At 34.6% G+C, this 18,575-nt stretch overlaps 1 protein-coding gene across 2 annotated transcripts in view; it reads left to right on the plus strand.

The window, feature by feature from the left end:
• The first annotated feature begins 822 nt into the window (after positions 1–822).
• The window catches only part of Bmpr1b (bone morphogenetic protein receptor type 1B), a 276,179-nt gene continuing 258,426 nt past the window's right edge, over positions 823–18,575 (plus strand). For both annotated transcript variants that reach the window (XM_048813647.1, XM_048813649.1), the window contains exon 1: positions 823–2,048. The gene's annotated coding sequence lies outside the window, so the exon portion shown is untranslated. The remainder of the gene's footprint in view (positions 2,049–18,575) is intronic.

Raw genomic sequence — 18,575 nt, forward strand, 5'->3', positions numbered from 1 at the left:
GATGATAACAGTTAAAAGTACTCATCAGACAGTTATTGTTACCTGACTTCTCTGATTTTTTAATGCCCAATAGCCATCTGACGAAGTAGGGATTACTGATATCTTTATTTCACACCAGGGAAATTGGAGCCATAGAGAGGTTAATTATCTTGCTTATTTTCACACAACTACTAAGTAGCAGAGCCAGGATTTACACCCAGGTTTTTCTGACTCTGAGCAGTTGCTCTGATTGTAGTGCTTTTCCTGTGACTCTTCAGAGATGGATTGTCACTGTAAATTACTAGATAGCATAGACATTAAGGAAAGGCCTCCCATCTCTTCTGATAGTATACTTATCTACGATTCCTCTTACTTTCCCACTTTCTTTCTTTCGAGCCAGCCAGCCAGCCAGCCAGCCAGCCAGCCAACCAGCTAATATGGGATATAAAATGAATTATGCACAGAAATTCTGCTTGGTGTTATTTAAGAGACATTGATCGGGGCCAAGTACTTGGAACTTGCCAACATCATGATGCTCATCCGTGATAAGCAAGTGAACTTAGCCTTCCTGTGTGGTCTAGAATGATAGCAAATGCAAAAACACTGTCGTGTGTGTACTTAACAAAAACTGTATGAATAATAAAACTCAGAAGGCAGAGCTTAGTGCTTATTTTTTTGTTAATTACCTGTCCACTTCAGCTAATGGGAAAGCCTGTTTCTCAGTTCTTTTGGCACCAGCTATCACTGTGTTGCCCTTGGTGATACTCGTGACTTCTAGATAAACATTGCCTTCTAGTCTCCTGCATGTGCATTAATACATTTATTTGAAAGAAAGTTATGTGAGTGGGTCAGAAGAGTTCTTGTGCTTGGCAGTGAAGTAATCCAATTTCAACTTAGATGTATCATTTAGAAGGATCTGATTTGGTCTTTCCACAATGTATAGATGTATCAAAACATCATATGTACCCCATAAATACATAGTTATTATTCCCCATTTAAATAAAACTCAGAGAAAATAGCATTTGACATGATCTCTTCCAGATTTTCTGCCAGAAGACCACTGATGACCCAGGAGGAAAAAACTCAAATGAAATAAAACAAAAACAATCAAACTCACAATAACGGTGGAAAGGATTGGCAATTGATAGAAATTTGATGTGTTTCTTCTGCCTCTAAGAATTGCATTGGGAAAAACAGGTTGTCTCATGAAACCAGTAACCCAGTTAGTCCAGTGTAGGAAACGTGTTTTTTTCCTCTGTAGCATATACTCTTGCTGGAGACCCATGATTTTGAACAGTTAAAAATCTGGGCAGCCTTCCAGCTGCTGTGTGGATGTCCTTTTTTCCTGTGGAAGCTAGAATACTATAGTCATCGTGGCTTCTTCTGGCCTCCTGTTTCCTGTATCCATGTTCTCTTCTTACCTCTGTCTACATCCATCCAGCACCAGAAACTCAGAGAAAGCAAGTATCTGAAGTTCTGGGAGAGGTAGAGCAGCTGACTGTGGCATCCTGATAGAGAGAGGTCTCTTCAGGCAAAGGGCTGAAGGTGGTTACAGAGAACTGAAAAGTTGGCATGTTCATCTTCAGGTGATCTTTTTCAATCTAGCAATATGCAAATGGAGAAGGTTCCTTTGTAGTCCAGAAGACAGGTTTAAATTAATGCCACTCCGTCAGTGAGAATTGGGCTAAGAACTCTTTGACAATATTTGCATTCTTGCTACAGGATTGAAAAAGTGTTTCGATAATCTTCCAAGGCACAATGGACCAGGCCAAACTCTCTGATGGAAGAGCCAGTAGAAAGATCCTGGCAACCTGGGACCTATTCAAAAGTTCTGTGCTTCAGAGTGAGTGCCAATCATCCTGAAGGTGCCCAGGTATATTTTTTGAAAGTCTTTATTGTAACTAGAACATTTAGAGAACAATTTAACATAGCAAAGGTCGAAGACGTGAGATCTATGAAACTGCAGCAGAGGGCTCCAGGAAGAAAACAAACTTTTAAGAAAGATTAGGAAAGATTCAAGTAACATGAAGACTCAGAGGGGAAGTCAAAGAGGAGTCTGTCTAGAGAAGGTAAGAAAGAATTCCTCTTTTGAAAAACTAAATGATGTGAAGAACTAACTCGAGAAGCTTCTTGGGATTTGAGAGAAGCATCAGGAGATAAAAGGTAATAAATGTGAAGGAAAGAGAACTGAAGTGATATGAAAAAAATGTAGCCTTCTTCTTTTTTTTTTAAAATTATTTTATCTGTTTTAATTAGTTATACGGTAGAATGCACTTTGATACATCATATATAATGGAGTATAATTTCTTCTTCTTCTGGATGTACGTGGTGTAGAATCACCCCAGTCATATAGTTATATATGTGCATTCTTATACAAAGAAATAGAAATGAAAATAAAGGTGATTGATTGTCTCATTGTCTCTTTTGCCCCAAGTTAACAAATATCAGGCAACAATAACACATTTTTTTTGGCATAAGGTCAGTGAAAAAGTACTGATGGAAACGAATAGTTATTTAGGCTGTTGGATAACATTTTATTTTAAAAAAGCACTTTATCTTAAATGAATAATCATATCGGTGTAATAATTTGGAAAACATACAGCAAACTCTGAGATATTTAAATGTTGTAATACTTTGTAGCCTTTAAATAGTCATAGTTTTGAAAAAAATTAAAGATAAGGAAATATTCTAATATATGTGGTGTCTGTCTTTCCCAAGATGGCTGTTAAGGGAGTAACAAGGAAAATATACTTAGTGGGAAATAAATTTGGGAAGCTGCTTGCTACCCAAGTTTATTATGACTTTCCATGTCATTTCTTATTATTTTAAAAAAATCATAAAAGATGTCTGTTCACTTTTTTTAAACCTTTTTATACCATTTGTTACCACAGAAAACATTTTAGTGGAAGAAATATTAATATATCACCTCCCAGATTATATGAGTTTGAGAAACAGTGTTATATTAAAAAAAGTAGATAAAATGGAAGTAAATACATAAAATAATTTAAAATCATCTCTGAAAAGTGAAATTATTTTTGTTTGTATGTAAGTCCTAAGTTTTCTTCATCAGTCATTTCTTCAATAGTAATGCAATACTTTTATTATTATAAAAACATAGCAAATATATATTTGGAATTTTGGGAAACTGGTTATAAAACTTAATAGTCATTAGTGTATTTAAATGGAACCATCCTCCTGATGGAATTCTTATGATAATTTCTTCTTGTTACAGAATTTTGAATTAGGCATTTATTTTAAAATGTGGTGAGAGAGATTTGACTAAATTTTTAATGATGCATATAGAACTAGCTCCTCATGAACTGTGAATAATGAGTTCAAATAGAGCAAAAAATTGAAGTGTTATCATAACCTTAGTGGAACTAGTTGTTGCTTTTCATTTATTTTGCTTTAATCAAAGAACTGAATACAACCTTTCTTATTTGTGTAAGAAAAATAGAATTGGAAAGTTAGCTACTGTTGATGTTGGAGTGTGGATGTGTCCACATATATGTGTGTTTAAGCTTTGTGACTTCTTCATTTTCTTAATTTTTAATACATCAAAATGAAAGACACTGTAATCCTACCTCCTCAGCTTTTGTCCATTTCTTCCAAATCAACGTAAATTCTTCTAATTATTCACAGATGAGATTAAGTCCAAAGGAATTTTTGTTCATTTTGTTGTTCTGTTTTCTTTTTAATTTTTTTTTTTTTAGTGAAGACTACGTTCTTTTTGCAACTATGTTAATAGATAATCATGTCAACATAGCTTACTGTTGCCATAATCATGTTATTTCATTAATGTAAGAATTTTAGACTAACAGTCAAATCTGGAAGTAATTTAGATCCTTGTTTTTTTTGAAGAATTTGAACTGTGGTCCCATCAGTCTGTCTAGAGCAAATTGGGTTGGGAGGTGAGAGAATTAAGCTGCAAGAGGCTAGTCCTTATGTTAGACTGGGGAGTAGTCATGGTAACTTGTAAAGTGAAATAAAAAGAAATGCATGTTCTAATCAATAATTCTTTTTTTAAAACAAAACTTTATATCTTTTCAGTTATCCAAATTAATTTTTTTTTGTGATTTAAATCGAAAACCACAGCACACAAGATTAATACCCTTCCTACAGGGAATATTTGGATGCTGCAGAAGCAAACCATCCTTAAAATGTACTGGAGTGTGTAAAGTATCATAGTGTTTCCCCCATGTTAATTTATTAGGTAAGACATCAATTCAGAAGATCTTCTTGCACATATTTACTTTTAGAACAAAGATAGAAAGTACTGAAATCCTCATATGGTCAGCTCCTGTATTCTTGATTTCTTTGAACTCTTTGATCAGTGTAGTGTGGCAGTTTTGCAGCCAGATCTCAAACCAGGTGGCATAAAGATGAGGAACCTTACAAGCAACATTCAGTGATGAAGCTTTTTTTAAAGTGTTAATATGCAGTAATAACTAAGTACTTAATATTTGAGAACTCCATAAAGATAACAAAATATTTTTGAGTTATTTTGACCCAGATTGTGCACAAATCGCTTAATTGGATATTGATGACTAAAGGGTGATGTAGTAAAGATTTCAAAAGCAAAACATTTTCATTGCATTGCATTAAAAAATCTTCCTCTTTTGGGGTCTCCAGGAGCTCAGTTACTCATTTGCATCATGATCAGCAAAAGTTTGGTGGTTTTTATCTATTTCTATTTGTTGTTGATTTGAAATTCTACCTCCGGGGAGAATCTTCCTCATTGGAATAATGGAGGCCATTTTTCTGTCTAATTCTTCCTTCACAGATGATTTCTTAACATTTTCCTAAGTTGGGTGGATATACTGCTGATGAGGGGAGAGGTTGAAGGTTGAAAGAATTTAACAAGTTAACAATACTGTTTCTGCATTTTGTGTCCTGATTTTCTCTTTCTTTTTGTTGTTGTTAATGGGACATTCTCTGATCCTCTGATAGGAAATTAAGGATGAAAATTAGATGATATACACTACAAACTTGAAGAGCAAAAATTGTGACTATAGGAGCATTTAGAGATACATGAGTATCATTATGATGTTGAGTTAATGCTGTTTCCAAAACAGTCCTTAGATGCTACAGAATCAGATAATAAACTCACAGAAGAAAGCTCTTGACAAAAAGTGCTATTTCTCACTTAATTTTCAATACCTACACTTAAAAAAGCAGTTTTTACATGAGGAGTGTGGTTAAATATCCATCCATAAAATTAAAAAAATCAAGGCAAAAGAATTCAGTTGATATTCTTTAATTGAATTTGTCTCAGTCTTTGTAACCAGGTATATTCTTTTTCTTCTATTTTTGAAAGAAGATGTAGGTGTGACATATAATTTTTTAAAGTCTTTTGCTCTTTCCCTATATTAAAGCAGTAAGAATATAGGATAGTAAACACTGTTTTATAATGATAAAACCAGCTTTGGAACTTGGCCAATCTGAGTCTTCTTGATTCTAGATGTTTCTGCTGCTCGTCCATCTTACATGAAGTTCTTAAAGTCCACCTAAAAGTTGGCATTTATGTCTTTCCCACTCCATTCCATTCTTTAGGCCTTTATATGTGTGTATATATGTATGTTTTTGCCATGTCATGAGAGTTGTGGGGAGTGATTAAGATAAAGGATGCTGCAGCTTAACTGAATTTTACTCCTAGTTCTGCTGCTTACTAGGGTAAATTTTTTAACCCGTTTGTGTATCAGTTTCCTGAGGTGGAAAATCGTAATAATATCACTTGCCTTCCAGAACTATTGTGAGGATTAAATGTGGTAATACACATAAAGTACTTATAGCATTGTGTGGTGTGCATATAAACTCTGAGTGTCTTTGAAGGCTAATTAGAACTCGACATTACCTGTTTCACCCCAAAGTTGTTCCTGACCCAGTATGATGTTTTTATTTTTATTGACCAAACATAAACTCTTCCCTTGCTATATGCCATCCATACTCTGTGAGTTGTTAGAACATACAGTTCCCTGCTTCAGCTGTCTAAATTCTATTCTTGAAAGTCCAGGTGGACCCTCCTATTCCACCATTTTCTTATATCAATCAAAGTAAAGCCATATTCTTTAGTAAGTATACAAAACACATATCACCAAACTAGATTGTAAGCTTTTTGAGTGTAGACACAGAAATTATCTTTTATGTATCCCTGAATGGTCCTTATCATAGGAAAAAGATTTGTCCTATAAACACATTATGCTTGTTGCTAATCCATTTTTCAAAAGAGATTTAGGTCAGAATAGAATTATGCTATGTATATACACTATACATGTAATTGAACAACAATTTCAGTTGTGAATTTTATTAATAGATTATTATAACAATCAGGTTGTTTCACATTGTGTATTACCTGAACATTGTTTGAATAAACTATGATAATTTGTATTTACTGCTTATCAATCTTTAATTATGAGGAAACTGTACATTTTAATGGACATAATAATAGTAACAACAGTAGTTAACATTATGTAATGCTTGCTATGTGCCATGTAGTATCTGTCTACCCACACCTAAAAAACCTTGAAAAAATAAAAATAAAAAGTTATGATGACTTGTGAGAGAGTCTAAATTCAAATATATATTTTGGAAACAAGTTTCTTCTTTTTTTTTTTTTAAAACAAGTTTCTTAATGAAAGATTTTAGTTTAAGAGAGTGTGTTTAATGGAAGTAGTGCCTCTAGAAAGTTCTCCAGGTTCTCTAGGCTACCTATGGCTCCTGAGGATACCAGTCAGTGGTGGTTGGCAGAAGGACAAATGTGAGGCAGTGGACACTGTAGCAACACAGAATGGGGAATAGCAGTACTAGGAATTTATTTTCCACTAAAAATCTGAGATCTTCAGTCTGTATAAAGTAAAAGTTGAAGAAAATAGTAGCACTCTGTATTTAGTTTGCAATTGCCATTTGGTTTCTAATTTAGGTTGTATGTTTTCCTTTAATGTTTCATTTTGACATAGTATGTTTTAGAATGGACTTTTCTTGTGGATAAAATTTTATGATATGCTTTTTCTTAAGTTCTAGGCGACAATGTGGCTGTGTTTTATTTACTTGGAATCATTTGTGATAGGAACCAGACTCAAACTTATTTCAGAAATAGTGTTAATTATACAAATAGAGGCAGATATCTTTTTGAATCTTCTGCACAGTTCAGAGTTGCTCTTGTGGTGCATTCCTGAAACTGTGTTTAAATAATCACACATCATCTTCGAATGCAAGAGATATTTTATTCTTGCTCGTTGGAAGTTATATTTAATTAAATAATTACCCAATAATGTGTGGTCATGAGACAGAATAGCGTTCAGTACACCGGTAGCTAATGTCTGGCAGTGAGATTAAAGGTAATGGAAGGTAGATTGTACTATATATGATGAATTGCATATTTGTTTCTTTAATTGTCATAGGTTTTAATTGGTCTCATTTTGATATTAATAAAACAAAAGAGAAAAAAAAATGTCTGTCAGGTTATGTACTGAGGTATAAGAATTCTGAGTGGGTACAATACAAGGAATATATAGTGCAAAGAAACAGTGGTTTGTGGCCCGAGCATGCCCATTGTAAGTCCTGGAGTCTGGTCTTCAGAAGGCCATTCTCTGTGCTGGAACCCAGAATAGATTCTAACCTTTACCATTTTTTTTGTGTCTTTTTCATGGCAAGTGGAGATTGTTGGTGGCAGGCAAAGGGAGGTCAGGATAAAGATCAGAATTTTAAAAAAACAACCTCCAATTATTAAAAGAATCAAAATCAAGTTAATATTCTGAAGAGTTTTTGGGGGGTGGGGAGATGGAGAGAAGATTGGTAAGTCAGTTGGGGTGTTAGGGTAACCTGAATTCCTTAGAAAGGAAATGTTTGTTAGCTACTCTTTCTGGGCCATATGTTTTTTTTTTTAATTTTAATTTGTTATATATGACAACAGAATGCATTACAATTCATATTACACATAGAGAGCACAATTTTTCATATCTCTGGTTGTACACCATATGGTTTTGTTTTATATTTGTTTTACAAAAGGATCTTTTGATAAGGTTCAAAAATTTATTAAAATACTTAAATTGTATTTAAAGTGATCATTTCTTTGAATTTTGTGACTATAAATAAAACTTGGTTGTATTACGTCATTGCATTTGTTAAAGGGGTTCAAACTCAATGTACTTTATGATTTGGAAATAAATTAATACTATAGGCTAAAAGTCAACAAAAGATCAAAATTCCTTGATTGCCTTTTAATCAAGTTTATTTTAATCATATTTCATATAGCAATGAAGACCAAGATAGAAGACATCTTTAGCTTCTTTTCTTCTCAAATAGTTTTTGAATTACCTGAAAAAATATTTTTAATAGTTTAGTGGTAAATAGAAGCTTGTTTTATAGTTTACAAATGGTATACTTCAATGCAATATATTTATGAGATTTTAATATTCAATTTTTATTTATTCTAGATTCAGGAAAATGTAAAATGTTAGTTTTATTAAAATGAATCTGAGAATATAGTACCTAGTTCAAAATGTAAATCTCTTCCTATCAGTTTTTACTTAAAACCATTCAACAGTTCCGGTTGCCTTCAAGGTGGGGTCCAACATCTGTAGCCCAGAAATCTCATCTTTTTCACTTATTCACTTGCTGAGAGGGAGGAAGAGCAACATGCATTGAATGACAAGACTGATAAAAAAAAATTTTTTTTGGAGATGACAGTAGAGCAGTGTAATGGTCATATTAAGCATGTAAAATGTTTTTCTTTTTCTGATTTGTGTTAGGAGTTTTCAAATATATAGCATGAATATAAAAGACCACTTATTGTGTAACCTGCTGAAAAAAATGAGTATCCATCATGCAGTGTATGCTTAGGTGTAAATCTTTGGCAGTGAGGTGAATGCACAGGTCATCAATAGGTGATGCTATAAATTCTTGGTCTCTAGCGTTTTAGGCACTAATTGCAGCTGAGCAAATCTTCTGTTTGTCCCCAGTCTGATTCCTCTCCCATTTCTCATAGGGGTCATATTACTGTCATCTTCTTAAGCTCTCTCCATTTAATATATCTCTGTCTTTTTTCAGAGGATGACCATTTCTCTTCCCTCTATGAGAAAATACATGTCATCAAAAATGGCTGCCATTCTTCTGCCCATTCTGGTATCCCCCCCGCCCCCCGCCACCGCCATTCTCATAAATTCATGCTGCCTTCCTCTCTTTACAAGGTGTAAAGATTACATGCCCCCAACAATACTTTTACTCAATCATTTTCTCTGTTTCCTTCCTCCCTCTTCTCTTCCTTCCTTCCTTCCTCTTTCTTTCCCCCACCCCCTCGTTTCTGCTGGCTCCTTTCTTAAAATCTTTTTGCCCTTACCAAAATCCTTCCTTGGTCTAATGTCAGCCTCTAACTGCAGCTCCCACTCTCCGTCTGGAAGAACACTGTGTTCCTTACCACCCATTCATTGTTTATTTCACTGTAATCTCTGGCTGGAAATGCTTTCACCAAGTCACTAATGTCCACTGACTTGCCAGGTCCTGTGGACTCTTATTTCAGGCATGTGCCTCCTCTGTACCAAATGGAGCCCCATATTGAACACATAATAAATATTAGTTAAATGAATGATGTCTTCCGTTTACATTATCTTACTTCCCCTCTTTTTACTTACATGACTCTTCTTTCTCTTGTGTCCTTGCTGACTCTTCTTTCTTCTTCCTAAATATTTATGTTCTCTGAGGTTCCAAGAAACTGCTTTGTCTTTCACTCTAGAGGATTTATTCTTCTCTGGACTTCACAAGCTTGCCTCTAAAAGATGCATATATAGCGTATCTTCTCCTTGACCCTTATTAAAAGGCTGAAATATTTTGGGGGGTTTCATGGACTTCTCGATTTAAGTGTATTCAATTTTAAATTCATCATTAGTCTCAGTGTTCCTTTACATTATCACCTATGAATAACATCCCTGTGAGTGACATCACCAGATACACAATTAAACCAGAAATCCAGGCATAGATCTTGCTGCATGCAGTATCTTAATTCTAGATTCTTTCTCTCCTTTTTATGCCTGTCATGGAATACCAGTTCAATATCATCTCAGTTTTTACCTGGAGTACCTCAGTTTAGTTTTTTTGCCCGACTCTCTAGTTTGAGTTATCATTGTTTTGTTATTTTTGTTCTCTTTTTTTATTTTATTTAATGACAAAACATAAAATTGTGGAGTGCCCCTGGGTTGCGTGAATTTTGTTTTTCTGGAACGGAAATATTGATTTGTGAACCCTTGGGAGAACATGATTTTTCAGAAATTTCAAAATGTGATTGATATTCAGTAAGTTTTTATGATTTAAATAATTGTTGAAATTTAGTTTTAGCTTTAGATGAAAAATCACAGTTCACTTCCTTAAGTCAGCAAAAAAGGGGGAATTCCCCCATTGGTACAGGAGTTAGTTTTGGGGAGATTAAATGGGATCATATTTCCCCGGATGGGGCCAAGAAGTGTCCTTGATTTCCAGTGTTGGGATAAGCAGGACTTTGTTAGATCTGAGGGAAAGGCCATGCTAGGCCTGGGGTAGGTAAATGCCAAACCTTGGTATCAAGAAAAGAAGCAGAGGGAAAAGAACCTTGGAACATGAACACTTTTGAATTTAGGATAATGTATTTGCCTTATTAATCAAAGGCATTAGATAGGAGGATGAGGATTTATAATCAACCAATTCACATTGTAACATATATTTTATCTGAGATTCCCAAATTAGTAGACTGAGGCAGGAAAGACTGAATGTCTCACTGTAATTTCTTCTGTAACCTCTAATTCCTTGTGCAGCACTCGCTGCTTGTTTGCTCTGTGGTAAGTATATGCAGAGTCATCATTCAGAAGATGTTAGAGTACTTGGAACAGGGTTAAAAAAATACACAGCCACATCAATGTTTATCACAGCACAATTCATAATAGCTAAACTGTGGAACCAACCTAGATGCCCTTCAGTATGGATATGGATGCCCTTCAGTATGAATGGATAAAGAAAATATGGTATATATACATAATGGAATATTATTCAGCATTAAAAGACAATAAAATCATGGCATTTGCAGGTAAATGGATGGAGTTGGAGAATACTAAGTGAAGTAAGCCAGTCCCAAAAAACCAAATGCTGAATGTTTTCTCTGATTTAAGGATGCTGATTCATAATGTGGTTGGGGGTGGGGCAAGGGAGGAGTAGATGAACTCTAGATAGGGCATAGGGGAGGGAGGAGTAGAGGAGGCATAGGGGAAATGGACATCATTACCCTAATTACATGTATGAAGACAGAAATTATGTGACTCTACTTTGTGTACAACGAGAGATATGAAAAATTATGCTCTATATGTGTAATATGAATTGTAATGCATCCTGCTATCATATATAACAAATTAAAATCTAAAAATAAAAAAATCGAAGACTATATCTTAAATTTTTCTAAAATATATTTACAAAAAATAAAAACCCTGCACTTAAGTTCTTACCACCTTATACACACACACACACACACACACACACAGACACATATACACACACTTTTAAAAGGAGGAATTATAATTTGTGTTCTACTTGCTAGATAATTGGGGAATTTTACTCTTTTTATATTGTAAAAGATGAAAACTCCCTGATCTTTGAAAATTGGAATTATTACTCATATATTGCATGAAAATAATTTTATACTTTTTTTTGTTCAGTGTTTTTTTCCTCTGTATTACTTAGCATCAGAAGAAAGTCAGACTTTTTTTTTTCGTGTGATACTAAAATTTCTTCCAGATCACCTGCTGTAGTTTCTTTTCGTTTTTTTCTTTGAGGCTCTTCTTAAATGATCAAATACAGACTTTAAGTGTATATGGCCAGCCTGTTGTCTGACCTACTTTGTCTAAGTTTATGCTATTCAGATAGCAGGTATTTTTAATATTCTTTTGCATATGGGATGTACTTTAACAGATAGTATGTATTTTTTTTCTTTAAGTTTTGACTGAATTAGAAGCATGTTCATCTGTGTTATATAGGGTCCAAAGACCTGCTCGACTTTGAAATACTCCTATTCATTCTAAAATAAAATGTGTATTTCTAAGTATGTATACTTTTTCATAGTTAACATTCTAATTTGTTATTTTTCCTTGAGATCATGTAAAGAGTTCTTTTAAAAATTTAGTTTTTATAAAATGGTTCATGTTCCATCTATGCTTGCCCTTTATTTTTTTCTAAAGATGTGTAATTGAGTGGTTGTAAGGAGCAGGAATACCAACCATTTTCCCCTTTGAGGTCTGGTTAGTACTTATATGCAGCATAACAAGTATCTTTCAGATTGAATAAATCAAGCTTGATGAGGCTGAAGTTCATAGGTTTAAAATTAAGAGAAGAAATTTCTAAAGAAATTTAGATTTTAAGAAAAATTGGTTTTGGTTTCCTAAGTAGCCTTTTAAAATTCTATTTTTAATAAACTCTGATCTATCTAAAAATCCATATTATTTGCAATGTGAACTTAGTGCCATATTTGGCTATGTATTGTGATTTTCCTTCTTCTGAAGCTTGGAATGCCATCTTGAAGAGTAAGTTTTGGCTTTTGAAGGCCTTTGCAGTCACATGCTGGTTCATCACTGTGTCTGTGGAGTATCGTACTATTGTAGCTCTCAGTGAAATATTTCCCCTTTTTTCTGTTTCCAGCTAAGATTTCTTTGGAATGTTTCAGTTAAAAAAGAATCTACATTTTTAACACTTGTGGTAGAGAACATCTTTACTTGGTTATTCTCTTTGCTGTGTGAGAGTTATGGAATTACAGCTATAATAGAAACTGTCAAATTTAAGTTATCAGTGCAGGCTTTGGAACAACAGAATCCTTAGCTTTTATTTTCCGCAGTCGTTTTGCTCATTTCATTATACCTTTGGGAATGGAGAATGGGGAATAATAAGAAATGATTTAGTGTTCCATCATTTAATTTGACTTTTTTTTTGGTATGTGCTAGAGTCAGCCTGAAATTTTTGGTTACAATGGGACTTTTGCATTATCTGTGGATTTAATAGTCTTCTGGCACAAATTATACTCTATTAGTACCATGAAATGATAATTGCTCCAGCATTATTCAGAGTCTGGTGTTGGACTCTGTCCTGAGATTGGAAGCAAAGATGATACAATGGTTAATGTGAGTTTGGATTGGGATTTCACATATCAGCATGGGAAGGTGCCTTGTAGTAGCCTCTTGAAAGGCAGATGTGAGCTGTGTAAATAGCCTTAGACAAGGAGTTGAGTACCTCCAGAGCTTAGGTGTGTGCTCTGTTGCTTAAGATTTTGATTCCCGACAACCCCAGAAGTATCTAATGCTCCATACATGTTATCTTAGGCATTGTCTGCATTTTACAGATGAGGAATCCAAGAATTAGGGAAGTTAAGCAGCTAGCCAAGATCAAGCAGAGAATTCGTACCCAGGAACTTTCTGGCTCAAAGACCTGGCTTTTCACAGCTCTGCTTTTTTCTTCCTTCCTTCCTTTCTTCTTGTTTTTTTTTTTTTTTTAAACATGTGCATCTTATGACGATTACCTAGCTAATGTGTACATCCTTTGTGAGGCAAGCTATTAGTCTTGATATGGTAAAAATATGAACATGTTTGGAACTTGGAGCTGTTGTTAATCCCTCCTGCTATTTTAAGGCTTTACATTTACTTCCTAACTTTACATATAAATATTTTATATGTTCAAGATTGCTAATATTTTGCCTGTATCATGTTTCTTGATTTACAAAGTGCTCACATGTTTTCTCCCCCCCCCCTCTAAATCTTTACTAAAAGAGAAGGGAATCTATATCCTCTCTCCCTCTGTATTCCATGGATTTATTTACTTATATTTAAAAAATATGGCAAGTTTACCTCAGACTCTTTTTCATTCCTTTCTGATTTCCAGATTTTAATAATTATCTCTGTTACTTATAATCTTATGCAAGAGAGTAGGATCTTTAACATTTCATTATTTTAAAAAATAGTCTGAAGTAAGCACTTATAAAAAAGTATTGATTTGCTTCAGTAAAGATACTGAATAGCCAAGAATTTTGAACTTTATTTACTATCTATATACACAAGCTAATTTGAGGGTTCCTGCATTACTGAAATACTTTTGGGCCTTCCTTAGTTTGTATACATTGCTGAAATACTCCAAGATCTGATTCTAGAATGTACAAAAAAATTTAAATTGCAAGAGGAAAACAAATGAATGCTTACTCATGTTGTAACACTTTTCTGTAATTTACCTCAATTTCTGAGGTTGTCTTATGGTACCTTTTATTGAGGTTAGGAATAGATTTTAAGTACTCTTGATTCCAAGTAATTTGTTTAATTGTCCTAATGCTATCTTCATAATGATTTTAAGCTGTGGCGCTCTGTGAGCGAGTGCCCAGGGGCTGGGTAATTGACATCCTGGCAGAGAGGTCTGCTTTCTCTTACTGGCCCTGTGGCAGCCTCCGTGACTTCACAAGGGCGCTTTTTAAACGTTGTAGCTTCCAGCAGCTCTGAAGGCAAAGTTCTAGAATAGGGCTTGGGATTTAATAAATATGATAATTTAAGTAAATTTCAATATTTGTAGACAGAGCTCTCAAATCTAAATTGTAACTTTAAGTACCAAGTAAAAATATGAAAACATTGTTCAAGGTTATTTTTTGAACTCATAAGCAATACAGTTTATACTTTCCTTATCAATATTACCTATTTAGTGACCGTTTCAACTATTCATCTGAAATATAAAAGTGCTAATTCTGTCTTTCAGTTAAAGTAGTGTTATATGAATTTTTTAACCATCTGAGATGGGACATTAGAAAATTTCCCTTTATCTTTCATAAATAGTAAGAATTGAATCTACTGGATTTTTGTGATATTTTAGGTTTACCTTTTATTAATAATTTCAAGTATTTAGCATATTTCCCCATAAACTTCCATCAATAAAAAATGGCCATCAATTCCCCAATTACTTATGTGATGCTTTCTATGAGCATGAAACCCAATCTTTAAATGTGTAGGATGTCAAGAGATAATCTGCTTCTAAGAAGTTTCGAGAGAAGATATTTCAGTTTATTGTAGTTCAAAGGTAGTAAAAGTCCACACTGGACTTGAAAGGTTTTCCAGGACGTGTCTTCATTTATGAGAAATCCAGCTGATCTGGCTGCCTGCGGGGGGCACCTAGACTGTATCGAGAAATACTTCTCCTGAATTTTTTCTGCCTTAATGCTGACTTGTTGGGTCACTATTGCGAAGTCTGTAGCAGATGTTTCTGACTTCTTTCCCTCACCCTCTGGTCTGCCTGGCCAGAGCTTTGCTTGTTTTGTCACTTCAGAGACTGTCCCTTGAGTACTGACCACCTTACGCAGTGAACCTCAACCTGCTCTTCCAGTTTTATCTGGGCTGCACTTCTGTTATTTGCCTGTTAGCTTAAACTTTGCTGTTTTCCTCCAAATGACTTTTTGTAGATTCAGTCTTCTACCTGAACTTTCTACCCCGCTTTTCTAAATTTTATCTTTACTTAGAGGCTATGAATTCTCACTTTATAACTTCCAGTATGTTACCTATGCCTGATCACCTTTAAAAAAAATTGTGGTAGAAAACACATAACAAAATTTATCATCGTAATCATTTTAAAGTGTATAGTTCAGTAGTAATGAGAATAGTCACATTGCTTTGTAGTGAATCTCCAGAACTTTTTGATCTTGCAAACCTGAAACTCTGTACACATTAAACCATAGCTACGCATTTCCCATCCCCACCCCCAGGCCCTGGCAACCACCTTTCTTCTTCCCTTTTCTTAGAGTTTGACTACTTTAGCTGTATACAGTATTTATCTTTTTTACGACTGGTTTATTTCAGTAGCATTATGTGACTATATCTCCTTTTTTCAAGACTGAGTAATATTCCATTGTTTATTACCATGTTTCACTTATCTGTTCATCCTTCAGTGGGCATTTGGATTCCTTCCACCTCTTGGTTATTTTGAATAATACTGCTATGAACATGACTGAACAAATAATATCTTCAAGTTCTTGCTTCCAATTCTTGGATATTGATCCTTGAAATCTGGGATATATACCTAGAAGGGAGATTGCTGGATCATATGCTAATTCTGTTTTCATCTTTTTGAGGAACTACCATACAGTTTTTTATAGTATCTGTACTATTTTATATTTCTACCAACAGTGTATAAGGTTTTGATTTCTCCATATCCCTTGGTCTTTTCTTTGGTATTTTTATTTTTATTTTTTTAAAATTTTGTCCTGCTAAGGGTCAGACCCAGGTCTTTTGATGTGCTAACTCTGTGCTCTCCTACTAAGTTACAATCCCAGTCCTCTTTTTTTTTTTTTTTTTCTCCATGTAGGCATCATAATTGGATGTAAGGTGATATCTCATTGTGGCTTTTATTTGAATTTCTGTAGTGATCAACGTTTAGCTTTCCATCACTACAACAAGATATCCAGACAATAGGCTTATACAGAGGAAAGGCTTATTTGGGGTCACAGTATCGGAGGTCCAGCTCATGATCGGTTGGTCCTATTGCTTTGAGTGTGTGGTGAGGTAGTGGCTTATGAACCTCCCACATGGCCCCTTCCTCTCAAAGGGTCCAAGAGTTCCAGTAGCACCACCCTGGAGATATAGTCTTTAACTCACAGGATTTCAGGGGACATTCGAGTTCTGACCTATAGCAATTAGAGATGGGGAGCATCTTTTTATGTTTACAGGCCATTTGTGTATCATTTGTAGAGAAATGTTTATAGGTGTTCTTTGCCCATTTTTTAATCAGGTTATTTCTTGTAAATTGTGATTCTTTATGAACCAATTTGATATATAATTTGGAGGTGTCTTCTCCTATTCCTTAGCTTGGCTTTCATGCTGTGGATGAAGTTTGGTGTGGTCCCATCTTATTTGTCTAATTTTGCTCTTGTTGCCTATGCTTTGGGTGTCATTTTCAAGAAACAGTTGTCAAATTTCATGTCAGAAATCTTTTCCCCCAGGTTTTCTCCTGGGAATCTTATAGTGTCAGGTCTTATCTTTAGGTCATCAATCCATTTGAATTAATTTTTGTATGTGGTGTTAGGTAAGAGTCAAAGTTCCTTCTTTGCAGGTGGTTGTCTACTTTCCCAAAACCATTTGTTGAAGAGATTGTCCTTTCCGCACCGAATAATCTTATTCTCCTTGTGGAAGATTCTTTGATAATAGAAAAAAGGAGTTTATTTTTGTGGTCCCTATTCTGTTCCCTTGGTCTCTACGTTTATCTTTATGCGAATACCACACCGTTTTGATTACTATAGCTTTAATGTGTTTTGAGATCATTAGAGTGGGTGAATTCTTTAGTCTTGTTATTCTTTTTTTTTCAGAATTGTTTTGGCTATTTGGAGCATTGCCTTTTAAACACAAATACCATATATAGCTTATTCATGGTTGTCTTCTGGGCTTATTGCAATGTCTGGCTCACAATAGTTATTTAGAAAATAGCAGATAAATTAATGTTCCAGGCCACTTTTGCACTGAATTTATGAGTTCGATTCTTGGGTGAAGGGCCAAATAAGTGCTCAGCTGGCTGATCTTCCAGGGAAGTTGAATGATATAAAATCCATACTTCATATGTAATGGAATTAATGAAATACAGCTGAGTAGTAAAAATTAATTTTCATTAAAAATGAGCAAGTTAAGCAAACTACAATGTCAGCAATCTTTACATGATAAAAAATAGAACCCTTAGAGATTTAGAGTTTTCAAAACTCCTTGAAGTAAGATGATTAAAAACCAGCATAGGAGTTAAATTTGCTTGATTGCTTAAGCCATTTCAGATAAACTTCTCTCTCTCTCTCTCTCTCTCTCTCTCTCTCTTTAAATTAATGATCTAGATTCTACATATAAGAACATAGTACATTTAAAAGTCTTACTTCATAAACAATGTGTTGTTGAACATCTACCAAAGTCCTGATGAATGAGAGGAAACATGAGTACAGTATGTCATTGCTTTTTGCTGATTCCTCTAATTGAAGAGAATATTGCAGATTTTAAAATATTTGTGAATGGACAGCCAGATTATGTATTCTTATGCTGAGATTGTGTACTATGGTGTTCCTCCTCATTAGCTGATATCAAACCCAGATTCTTAGTAATTTGAAGTCCCCTGAATTATATATTCTTTAAATTCCTGATTTTACACCAGCATGGTTCCTGTTAGACATGTTCTTTTATGATATAATCCTAGAAATTGCCATAGAAATTGTATTGTCTTTTTTTCTTTTTTCTTTTTTTAACCTGGGGATTGAACCCAGGGCCACTGAACCACTGAGTCACATTCTTCAACACCACCCCCTGCCTTTTTTTAAAAAATATTTTTTAGTTGTAGGTTGTAGATGGACACAATATCTTTATGTGGTGCTAAGGATCAAACCCAGTGCCTCACCCATGCTAGACATGTACTCTACCACTGAGCCACAACCCTGTCCTCATCCCCAGCCCTTTTTTATATTTTATTTAGAGACAAGGTCTTGTTAAGTTGCTTATAGCCTTGCTAAGTTGCTGAGGCCAGCTTTGGACTCATGATCCTCCTGCCTTAGCCTCCCAATCCTCTGGGATTACAGGCATGCACCATTTGTACTGCTTTTGACCTCA

The sequence above is a fragment of the Marmota marmota genome, unplaced genomic scaffold (genome assembly GCF_001458135.2).
Source record: "Marmota marmota marmota unplaced genomic scaffold, marMar, whole genome shotgun sequence".
Lineage (NCBI taxonomy): Eukaryota > Metazoa > Chordata > Mammalia > Rodentia > Sciuridae > Marmota > Marmota marmota.